Source organism: Pteropus alecto, unplaced genomic scaffold (genome assembly GCF_000325575.1).
Source record: "Pteropus alecto unplaced genomic scaffold, ASM32557v1 scaffold207, whole genome shotgun sequence".
NCBI classification, from domain to species: Eukaryota; Metazoa; Chordata; class Mammalia; order Chiroptera; family Pteropodidae; genus Pteropus; species Pteropus alecto.
In genome coordinates this window covers 14,910-26,149 of record NW_006440149.1, presented here as the reverse complement: position 1 = coordinate 26,149, position 11,240 = coordinate 14,910, and the positions used below count along the sequence as shown (strand labels likewise).

Below are 11,240 nucleotides of genomic sequence, written 5' to 3'. Positions count from 1 at the left end.
GCTTGAAATATCATTTTCCACTCATTCACTTTGAGTCTATATTTGTCTTTGGAGCTGAGATGTGTTTCCTAGAGGCAGCATATGGTTGAGTTTTGTTTTTTGAAACTTTCTGCAACTTTGTTTCTTTTTATTGTTGAGTTCGGTCCATTTACATTTAGGGTGATTATGGAAATATGAGGTCTTCTTATAGCCATTTTGTCTTTTGCTTTCTGATAGCTCAGTGTTTCCATTGCTTCCTTGTCCTTGTGCTTCTATTTTCTTTAGTTTGGTTGGCGTTGGCTTTTGTGGATTTTGCCTCTGGTTCTTCTTGTTTTATGTTATATACTTCAGTTCTGAATCTTCTGTGTGCAATTACCATTACAAATATATAAAGGATAATTATGTATATACAGTTGTCCATTTTCTTCTGTGTGTGCCTTATCTCCATTCCCCTTTGCGAATTTAGATCTTTGAATCCTCCCCGTTTCAGTCATTTTAACTCCATTTTTCCCTATGTATGCTCCACATTCATTACTATCTTGCTATAGCAATTCCCTTCTTATTATTTAAGCTTATAATGTCCTGTTCTTAGTAAGGGTTGCACTCCTCTGCTTCTATTTGCCTGACAGTCACTTTACTCCTAATTATGTTTTTTTTTTTTGTCATTTTATTTCAAGTGAACTGAAACCTTTCAGTATTTCCTGTAGTGCAGGACTTGTAGTGGAGTATTCCCTCAATTGTTGTATGCCTGGAAAGGTCTTTATTTCTCCTTCATATCTTAAGGAGAGCATAGTTAGATACACTATTCAAGGCTGTTAGTTCTTTTCACTTAATATTTTAAATATTTGATTCCATTCCTTTTTGTAAGGTCTGCACTGAGTAGTCTAAGAATAATCTAATGGGTTTTCCTTTATAAGTTACTGTTTTCTTTTCCTTGGCTACCCTGAGAATTCTGTCTTTGTTGTTGATTTTTGATAATTTTAATACAATGTTGCTTGGTGAAGGCCTTTTTGGGTTGAGATAATTGGATGTTCTGTTGACTTCTTGAATTCCAAGCTCCAGCTCATTCCTATATGTCTGAAAATGTTTTCTATTTCCTGCTTCTTTTCTTTACTTTCAATAATGCCCATTTTCTTCTGTTTCCAATCCTGATGGTATCATCTAGTTCTTGAATTTCTCTTTCATTATTTTTTATTCTTCGGTTTCTTTCTTCTTTCTTCTGATTTATTTTTAGATTCCTGTCTTTGATATCACTGATCCTTTCCTCCAGTTGGTCAAGTCTATTTCTCAAGCTTGCTAATTCATTTTTCAACTCTTGCAGTGTGTTCTTCATCTCCAGAAGTTCTACTTGGTTCTTTTCAAGGATTTCAATCTCCTTGCTCTGCTCATCTAGGTGTTTTCTCAATTCCTGAAATTGTTGATATGACCCTTTTCAGAATTCACTGAATCTTTTCAGAAGTATCATCCTGAATTCTCTGTCCTCTAAGTTGCATATTTCTGTCTCTAAGCTGATTTTCTGAAGATTTTTCTTTCTTTCTGAGATGTCTCATTCCCTTGGTTGTTCATGGTGTTTAATAGACTATTTCTTCATCTGGGAAATGTATTTTCTTCAATGGAAATGTATTCTGCGGTTTTTCCAGAAAGAAGATTTATTATATAAAGGTTTCTCTTTACCCTGCTGCAAAGAAGGCACTTTTCCTTTGGTTTCCAGTAGGTAGCATCTAAGCCTCTTGGATCCCTGCTTTATGTGAAGCCTTAGAAATGCCTTTTTATTTTCTTGTAGATATTTAATCATGCTTGCTATCCTCAGTTTCAGTTCCTGTCAGTGTTAGCAACAGTTTCAGTAATGTTTGCTCAGATTCCTCTAGGGCTAAGTGGTGATCTGTCTCGGAGGGCATGGGAGGAGGGTCCCTCTGTTTTGGGGCTGGGGGCTGTGGCTCAGCCTCAGTTTTGCAACCATGGCTGGTAAAAAAACAATTGTTGTTTATCTGCCATCAGCTTTTCTTCTTTCTGCCCTGATGACTTGGCCCTGCCATCAACAGAGTGGAGCTCCTAGTACTCCCAAGCAGGGCTGTTCTTGGAAGTCACTGCACCTTCTCATTCCCTCTCCCCCTACAAGGAGCTCCAGCAGCTGCAAGAGGCACCTCTTTATTTCTTCTAGTCCTCCGCCCAACACCTGAGGTTCCGACCTGTGGTAGCTCTTATGAGCTGATCCCACATTCAGACATGCTGGTGTGCAGTTTGGGTGTTTTTTGTTGAGTTTTAGATGTTCAGCTTATTGTTGTTTCAAGGGGAGAGATCTGGGGATGTCTCTCACTCCACTATGTTTCCGAAATCCAAGTTAATTTTCTTAAAGTATAGTTTTTATACAATCTTATGTGTGTTTTTATTTTATTTTATTTTATTTTAGGCGAGGCAACCCTTGGTTGACCTCATAGACTTCAAGGACCTTGTCAGTTTATGAGCCCTTAATTTATTTATTTTTATTTTTATTTTTAATTTTTTTTGTGCTTACAGCTCCTGGTCTTCTTAGGTGGTCTGCCATCCAAGTACTAACCAGGCCCGACCCTGCTTAGCTTCCGAGATCAGAAGGGATTGGGCTTGTTCAGGGTAGTACGGCTATAGACCATTCTTATGTTTTGATACTAGTTTCAAGTATACAGTTTAGTGTTTAACATTTTTATACCTTACAATGAGATCACTCCACAAATTCTAGTAATCATCTGTCACCATGTAAACTTATCACAGTATTATTAACTATATTCCTCTTCCCCTTTTTACTCATTCTTCCACTCCCTCTCTTCTGGTACCCATCCCCTTGATCTCTGTTTCTATGAGTCTGTTTGCTTTTTGCTTGTTTTGTTTTTAGATTCCACATATAAGTGAAACCATATGGGGTTTGTCTTCCTCTGCCTGACTTATTTCACTTAGCTTAATATTCTCTAGATCCACCCATGTTATCACAAATGGCAAGATTTCATTCTTTTTATTCCTGCATAATATTCCACTGCATTTATGCATCATCACTTCTTTATCCATTCATCTATTGATGGGCGCCTAGGTTGCTTCCATTTATTGGTGATTGTAAATAATGCTGCAATGAGCATAGTGGTGCACATATCTTTTCAAATTAGTATTTTCATTTTCTTTATATAAATACTTCGAAGTGAAGTTGTTGGGTCATGTGATTATATAATAATATCTTATAAATTAGTAATAAAGAGTAGTATATACCAATAGACATGTGGAAATGAAAATGAACAAATAATTCATAAAGTAGAAATACATAAAGCAAAAGAAAACACAAATTAAATCAGCAAGATCAATTTGACAGTTGAATGACCATATCATGTAATTGTGAAGCTTTAGTGAAATAGGTAACTATATGACAATTGATAGGAATATAAATTGCCCAATATTTCTGAAAAGAAATGTGTTATATGTACCCACTTAGTCCCTACAAAAAAAAAAAAACTGCACATACCTTTGACCAAGCAGCACAATCACTTGGAATTTATAAAAAGGAAATAATGAGATATTCTTAAAAGTTATTACATAATAATATCAATAATAATCCTCAATATTTATTGAGAGCTTTTAAGATGTCAAACAATACGTGAAGTACTTCCTGTACATGAATTTTTTTAATGTCCATGACAACCCAAAATGTTAATATTTTCAATTCATTTTACAAATGCAGGATACAAGGGTTAGAAAAATTAAGTGGCTTGCCAAGATCACAAATCCAGTGAGCAACAAATCCAGGATTTAAACACAGACCCTGTGTGCCTCCACAACCTGAGCTCTTGCACTATCCCCCTATTGTTTTAAAAAATATAGTGGTTAATAAATTATAGTGTAAGCATATCAAAAATGTCATACAGCCATTCAAATCACAGTGTATCATATTTAGTGACAAGAATATGCTCATCATTTCCTAAGTGAAAAAATGTTTTGCATTTTAGAGCACATGTTCACCTATTTTATAATGTATGTCATTCTGGGGGCATGAAAAAAAATGCCTGTCTATGCCAATAAAGGATAATGCAAAAATCAGAGACAGGAGCAAACTTGCTTTGCCCACTTTTCTCGCTACAACAGCTCTGTGCTTCTGATACAATGCAGGCAGTTGAGATCATGTCCATTGTAAGCAAACAGCTAATATCATTGGTGGTGGTTTTCCTGTGATCCCTTCATGTCCATGTTTTCTGAAAGCAATCTCCCGACATTTACTATTACAGTCCTTCCGATGCTTGTAAAAGCTTTTAATTCCCTGAATCACTCTCTTTATGTACCTCCCTATATATGTAAAATATCCAAATGGATTCTTCTTTTTTGAATGGGAACTGATTGATACAAGATTTAATGTCAGGAGACGGTGATACATGCCTTCTAAGAGGTGCCAAAGCAACAAAATTTCCTGAGATTTCACATCATTGTGTGGGCTAACATTCAGTTTTTCTTTAAGCTCTTCATTAGCAGTACCTCTGTACTTCAGTAACAACAGCTCTGTATGAACATCTGTAAAAAAATTACTGGCACTAACCAACCCTGTGGACTTCAAAACAATCCACCCAGCAGACATGTACCTAAATAAAGATGTTGAATTTGAGTGTCTTCAGAACTTTACTCAGAGAAAATTGGTCTTAGTCTAGATGCTTGTTGTAAACAGATCTGGCTTGTTTCTTATAATTACCATTGTTATTATTTATAAATAGCTTTAATAAAACAAAATTAAAATGAAGATAAGATTAAAAAGAATTCGAATTAAGTCAAGTCGAAAGCCTAGACTAAAAGGACAAAAGGGAACAGCAGTGAGAGAGCGTAATAATAATAATAATATCTCGGATTTATATAGCTCTCATCCTCCCATGAGTGCAATGTGAATATAAACAACATATATAAGTAAATGAAAAAGTAAATGCAGTTTTGAATTTTCAAGTCTGAGTTTAAAAACCTGTGGCAGAAGAGAGTAGCAAATCAAGAATCAAGATTATAAGATCAATTTGAAAAGTTGCTGATGGAAACACATATTTCAACAAACTGCTTCTCCTGTTAATGGGGCAGCATTCTCAAAATAAACCTAAAACTTATGTGTCAAAAATGAGAGAATCAAAATAAATGAGCAAATAAGAGAGGCGAAATCTGTTTCTCATATATAACTATTAAAATACTACTTTGTTCATGAAACTTTCTTAAATTGCTCCAGCTACAAGTGATCTCTGAATTTCTTAATTTTACATAGGTTTTATGGGGGTGCATACTTAGCACATTCTACCTGTACTGGAATTATTTATGTATATTCCTATCTTTCACCAGACCATCAGTTCCCAAACTTAGTGTTCTTTAGAATAACAATAAAATATATTAAAATCTATATTTAAGGGCCTTATTCTCAGAGATTCTTATTCAGTGCATCTTGGGTGGGCCCTGGAACTGGCATTCTTAATATGCACTTCTGGTAAACTGGCGCGGGTGTTTTTTTTTTTTTTTTAATTTAGTGTTGAAATAGAAAAAATATATTAGTTTCAAGGTATACAGTACATCGGTTAGAGATTTATACAGTTTGTGAAGTAATCCCACCAATTAATCTGTCACCTATCTGGCTCAAGACATAGCCATTACAATACTATTAACAATATTCTCTACACTCTACTATATATCCCTGTGACTGTTTTGTAACTACTAATTTGCACTTCTTCATCTCGTCACCTCTTTCTCCAGCCACCGCCCTACCCAAGCCTCCTCCCCTTTGGTAGTTACAAGATTGTCCTCTGTATCTATGAATCTGTTTTAATTTATTTTGTTTCCTTTGTCCTTTTGATTCTGCAATAAGTGAAAACACATGATATTTATCTTTTTCTGTCTGACTTATTTCACTCAGCATAATACCCTCTAGGTCCTTCCATGTCATTGCAAATGGTAGAATTTAATTTTTATGGGTGAGTAATATTCCATTCTATATATGAACCATAATTTGTTTTTCAAATCATCAATTGAATGGCATTTAGGTTGCTTCCATATCTTGAATTTTGTTAATAACACTGCCATGAACATAAGGGTGCATAGATCATTATGAATTAGTGTTTTGGTTTTCTTTGCATAAACGCCCAGAGTAAAATTCCGAGGTCATAAGGTAGTTCGATTTTTAATTTTTTGAGGAACCTCCAAAATGTTTCCCATGGTGGCTGTACCAATTTGCAATCTTAACAACAGTGTATGAGAGTTCCTTTTTCTCCACATCCTTATCAACATTTGTTGTTTTTAGATTTATTGATGATAACCAATATAGCAGGTGTAATTTGATATCTCATTGTGGTTTTAATTTGCATTTCTCTGATGATAAGTGACCTTGAGCACCTTTTCATATGTGTATTGATCATCTGTATTTCCTCTTTAGAAAAATATTCAGTGTTCTGCCAATTTTTTTTTTTTAATTTGGAATATTTATTTTTTGGAGTTGAGTTGTATGAGTTCTTTATATATATTTGGATATTAACCTCTTATCAGATGTATCATTAGCAATTATCTTCTCCCAATCAGTCAGTTGTCTTTTTGTTCTGTTGATGGTTTCCTTCACTGTACAAAAACATTTTAGTTAGATGTAGTCTCATTTGTTTATCGTTTTTCTTTTGTTTCACTTGTTCAAGGACATATATCAGATAGGAAATTACTAGTAGCAGTATCAGAGAGTTTATTGCCTATGTTTTCTTCTAAAAGTTTTATGGTTTCGGGCCTTGCATTCAAGTCTTTAATCTATTTTGAGTTTATTCTTCTATATGGTATAAGAAGGAGGTCCAATTTCATTTTTTTTTGCATGTATTGGTCCATTTTTCAAAACACCATTTGTTGAAGAGACTGTCTTTACCTCCATTGTATATTCTTATCTCCTTTGTCATAGATTAAATGACCATATTGACATGGATTTATTTCTGGGCTCTCTATTCTGTTTCATTGATCCGTGTGTTTGTTTTTGTCTCAATACCATGTTGTTTTGATTATTATGGCCTTGTATTATACTTTGATATCAGATAGTGTGATATCTCTTGCTTTGTACTTTTTTCTCAAGTTTTTCATGGCTATTTGAAATCTTTTATGGTTCCATATAAATGTTCAGATTATTGGTCTTGTTCTCTAGAAAATGTCATTAGTATTTTGATAAAATTACATTGAAAATATAGATTGCTTTAGGTAGTATGGCCATTTTAACAATGTTGATTCTTTCTACCTGTGAGCATGATATGTGCTTTTATTTATTGTATTTTCTTTAGTTTCTTTTTTCAATGACTTGCAATTTTCTAAAAACAGGTATTTTACCTCCTTGCTTAATTTGATTCCTAGGAATTTTATTGTTTTTGATGCAGTTGTAAATGAGATTGTTTTCTTAATTTCTCTTTCTGATAGTTCATCATTGGTCTATAAAAATGCCACTAATTTCTGAATATTAATTTTGTATTCTGCAACTTTACTGAATTCATTAATAAATTCTAAAAGTTTTTGGTGGACTCTTTAGGTTTCTCTCTGTATAGTATCATGTCATATGCAAATTATGACAGTTTTACTTCTTCCTTTTCAATTTGTATGCCTTTTATTTCTCTTTCTTGTCTAATTGCTATGGCTAGGACTTCCAATACTATGTTGAATAGAAGAGGCAAAAGTGGACAATCTTGTCTTTTTCCTGATCTTAAGGAAAACTTTTTTAGCCTTTCCCCATTGAGTATGATGTTAGCTATAGGTTTGTCATATGTGGTCTTTATTATGCTAAAGTATATTTCCTCTATTCCCACTTAGCTGAGAGTTTTTAATCATAAATGGGTGCTAGGTGTTGTCGAATGCTTTTTCTGCATCTCTTGTTATGAGCATGTGATTTTTATTCTTCAATTTGTTTATGTGGTGTATTGCATTAATTGATTTGCAGCTATCGAACCAACTTTGCATCCCAGAAATAAATCGCACATGATATTTTTAATATATGCTGAATTCAGGTTGCTAATATTTTGTTGAAGATTTTTACATAAACATTCATCAGGGATAACTAGCTGTAATTTTATTATTTTGTAATTTTTTTCTGGTTTTTGAATCAGAGTAATGGTGGCTTTGTAAAAAGAATTAGGGAGCTTTATCATCTCTTGAATTTTTTGAAATATTTTGAGGCAAATAGGTGTTAATTTTTTTTAATGGTACAATTCGCCTATGAAGCCACTTCATCCAGGACTTATTCTTATTGGAAGTTTTTCAATTAATGATTTGATCTGCTTGGCGGTAATCTGTGGGTGCAGATCTGTTGTTTCTTCCTCACTCAGTCTAGGCAGATTGTATATTTCTAGGAATGTATCCATTCCTTCCAGATTTTTCAATTTGTTGGCATATAATTTCTTGTATTACTTTCTTATAATTGTTTGCATTTCTGTGTAGTTTGTAGTTACTTTTCTACTTTTACTTCTGATATTATTTATTTGGGTCCTTTCCTTTTTTTTTCTTGAAGAGTCTTGTTAAAAGTTTATCAATTTTGCTTATTTTTTAAAGAACCAGCTCTCAGTTTTGTTGATCTTTTGTACTGGTTTTCTAAACTCTATTTTTTTTTTTTTTAATTTGCTCTGATCTATACCATTTCCTTTTCTACTAACTTTGGGTTTTGTCTGCTGTTCTTTTCCTAGTCCTTTTAAATGTAACATTAGATTTTTTATTTGAGATATTTTTTGTTTCTTGTGATGAATCTGTATTGCTATGAATTTCTCTCTTAAAACTGCTTTCGTTGTGTCCCATAGATTTTGAGTCATTGTCTTTTCATTTTCATTTGTCTCTAAGTACCTTTTGATTTCTTCCTTGATCTCATTGATAACCCATGTATTGTTTAGTAGCATGTTATTTAGCCTCCATGCGTTTGTATATTTTTCAGTTTTTTCTTGTAGTTGATTTCTAGTTTATACCATTTTGGCTGGAGAAGATGCTTAATACATTCAATCTTCTTAAATTTACTGAAAGTTTTTCTCCTCGCTTTATTGAAATGTAAAAGGCAAAGAGTTGCTCAAATTTATATTGTATAATTAATGCATTTTTTTCGATTATAGTTGGCATACAATAATATATTAGTTTCTGTAGCACAGCATAGTGATTAGAGCTCAAGTGGTCACCCTACTAAATCTAGTACCTCTCTTCTCCCTTACATATTTATTATAACATCGTTGACTATTTTCTATATGGTATGCTTTATATTTCCATTACTATTATAATTATCCATTTGTATTTCTTAATCTCTTTACCTTTTCTTAACATCCCCTAAACCCCTCCTGTCTAGTGGCCCTCGAATATTCTCTGTATCTATGAATTTGTTTCCAGTTTTGTTGTTATTGTTGTTTATTTTGTTTTTTAGTTTTCGTGTGTACATGAAATCATGTGGTATTTGTCTTTATCTGATTTAATTTATTTAACGCAATACTCTCTAGGTCTATCCCCTTTCTTTTAGTCTCTGTGTGTCTTTTAATCTGAAGTGAGTCTCTTGTAGGCAGCATATTATGGGTCTTGTTTTCTTATCCATTCAGCCACTCTATCTTTTGGTTAGAACACTTAATTCTTTTCCGTTTGAGGTACTTCTTGATAGGAATATAGTTATTACCATTCTTTATTCATGTTACTGATATATATTTTTAAGAAAATCTCTCCAACATTTTCTGTAATACTGGCTTGGTGTTGATAAATTCCCTTAGCTTATTTTTGTCTGGGAAGCTCTTTATCTGTCCTTTGACTCTAAATGATAGCTTTACTGGATAAAATATTCTTGGTTGTAGATCCTGGGTTTTCATCATATTTTGTGCCAAGCTCTTCTGTCCAGCAAATTTTCTTTTGAGAAATTAGTTGCCAGTCTTCTGGGTGCTTCCTTGTAGGTAACTGCTTTTCTCTTGCTGCTTTTAAGATTCTCTCTTTGTATTTAACCTTTGGAATTTTAATTATGATGTGTCTTGGTGTCAACCTCTTTGGGGTCATCTTTTTTGGGACTCTCTGAGCTTCCTAGGGTTGTATGTCTATTTCCTTCACCAGGTAGGGATGTTTTCCAAAATTATTTTTTCAAATTGTTCTTCAATGTCTTGTTTTCCTTCAGGTTCCCTTATAACACAGATAATTTTATATTTAATTGTGTCCCGTAGGACCCTTAAATTATTATTATATTCTTGGGTTCTTTTTTCATGCCGTTCTGATTGTGTATCCTTGGTTTCTCCATCCTCTATATCGTTGATTCGATCCTTTTCTTTATCCACTCTGCTGATTCCCTCTAATACACTCTTAATCTCAAATGTCCTTTCGGACTGGTACCCTTTTATAATTTCCATCTCCATTTTTATAATTTTTATCTTTTTGTTAAATTTCTCACTGAGTTCATCTACACTTCTTCTAAGTTCACTAAGCATCTTCGTAATCAGTGTTTTGAACTCTGCATCCATTAGATTGCTTGACTCCATTATTCCTGAATCTCTGTTCTGCTCTTTCATATGGTTTCTGCTTCTTTGTCTTCCATTTTGGCTGCCTTTCTGTGTCTGTTTCTATGTACTAAGCAAAACTCCTAAGATTCCTGGTCTTATTAGTATGGCTTTGTGTAGTAGGTGTCCAGAGGCACAGTGCTGAGAGGGGTTCAGCTGAAGGTCAAATTTAGCCCTAGCCCATATCCCTCCATGGCCACCTGATAACATTTAGCAAGCAATCCACAGATGCTGTTCTTATAGTTACCTCAAGCAACCATGCCAGAAAACAAAGTCTGCTGTCACCAGTGTGGGTCTTGTTCAGCAAGTTGCACAGGACTCGCTAAGCACACAACTGGATGTGGCTTGGGTAGGGCCACGATTTGGGGAAGGCAGAGTTTCAGAGAATCCTCTGGCAGAGTGACCTCTCTTATCTAATTTGATGATGTCTCAGCTATGACGGCACCTGCATCTGCACACTGAGAGAGGGCAGGGCTCAACAGATGAATAAGGGATTCTACCAGCACTTCTGCCTGGGAGAAAGCCTTGCCTCCAGTCCTCACTCTGACAGCTCAGTTTTTCCCTGTAAGTCACTGGTGCCTCCCCTCCTTCCCAGCAGCCGACCAGGCGCAGGTGCTCGGCACAAGCAAGTCCGTCACTGCAAATATTCGGTCATGGGCACGACCCATATATGAGGAACATATACAGCTGCCAGCTGCCTCCTCTGTAGCCTCTGTCCCACTCAGTCCACTTGAGATCAGGCAGCCTCATGTCTTTGCCTTGTCCTACTTCCTCCAATTGCAGGAT

General features: G+C 34.6%; 1 pseudogene; it reads right to left on the bottom strand.

The window, feature by feature from the left end:
- Nucleotides 1-2,487: 2,487 nt before the first annotated feature.
- LOC112484128 lies at nucleotides 2,488-2,606 on the bottom strand (annotated as a pseudogene).
- Nucleotides 2,607-11,240: the final 8,634 nt, after the last annotated feature.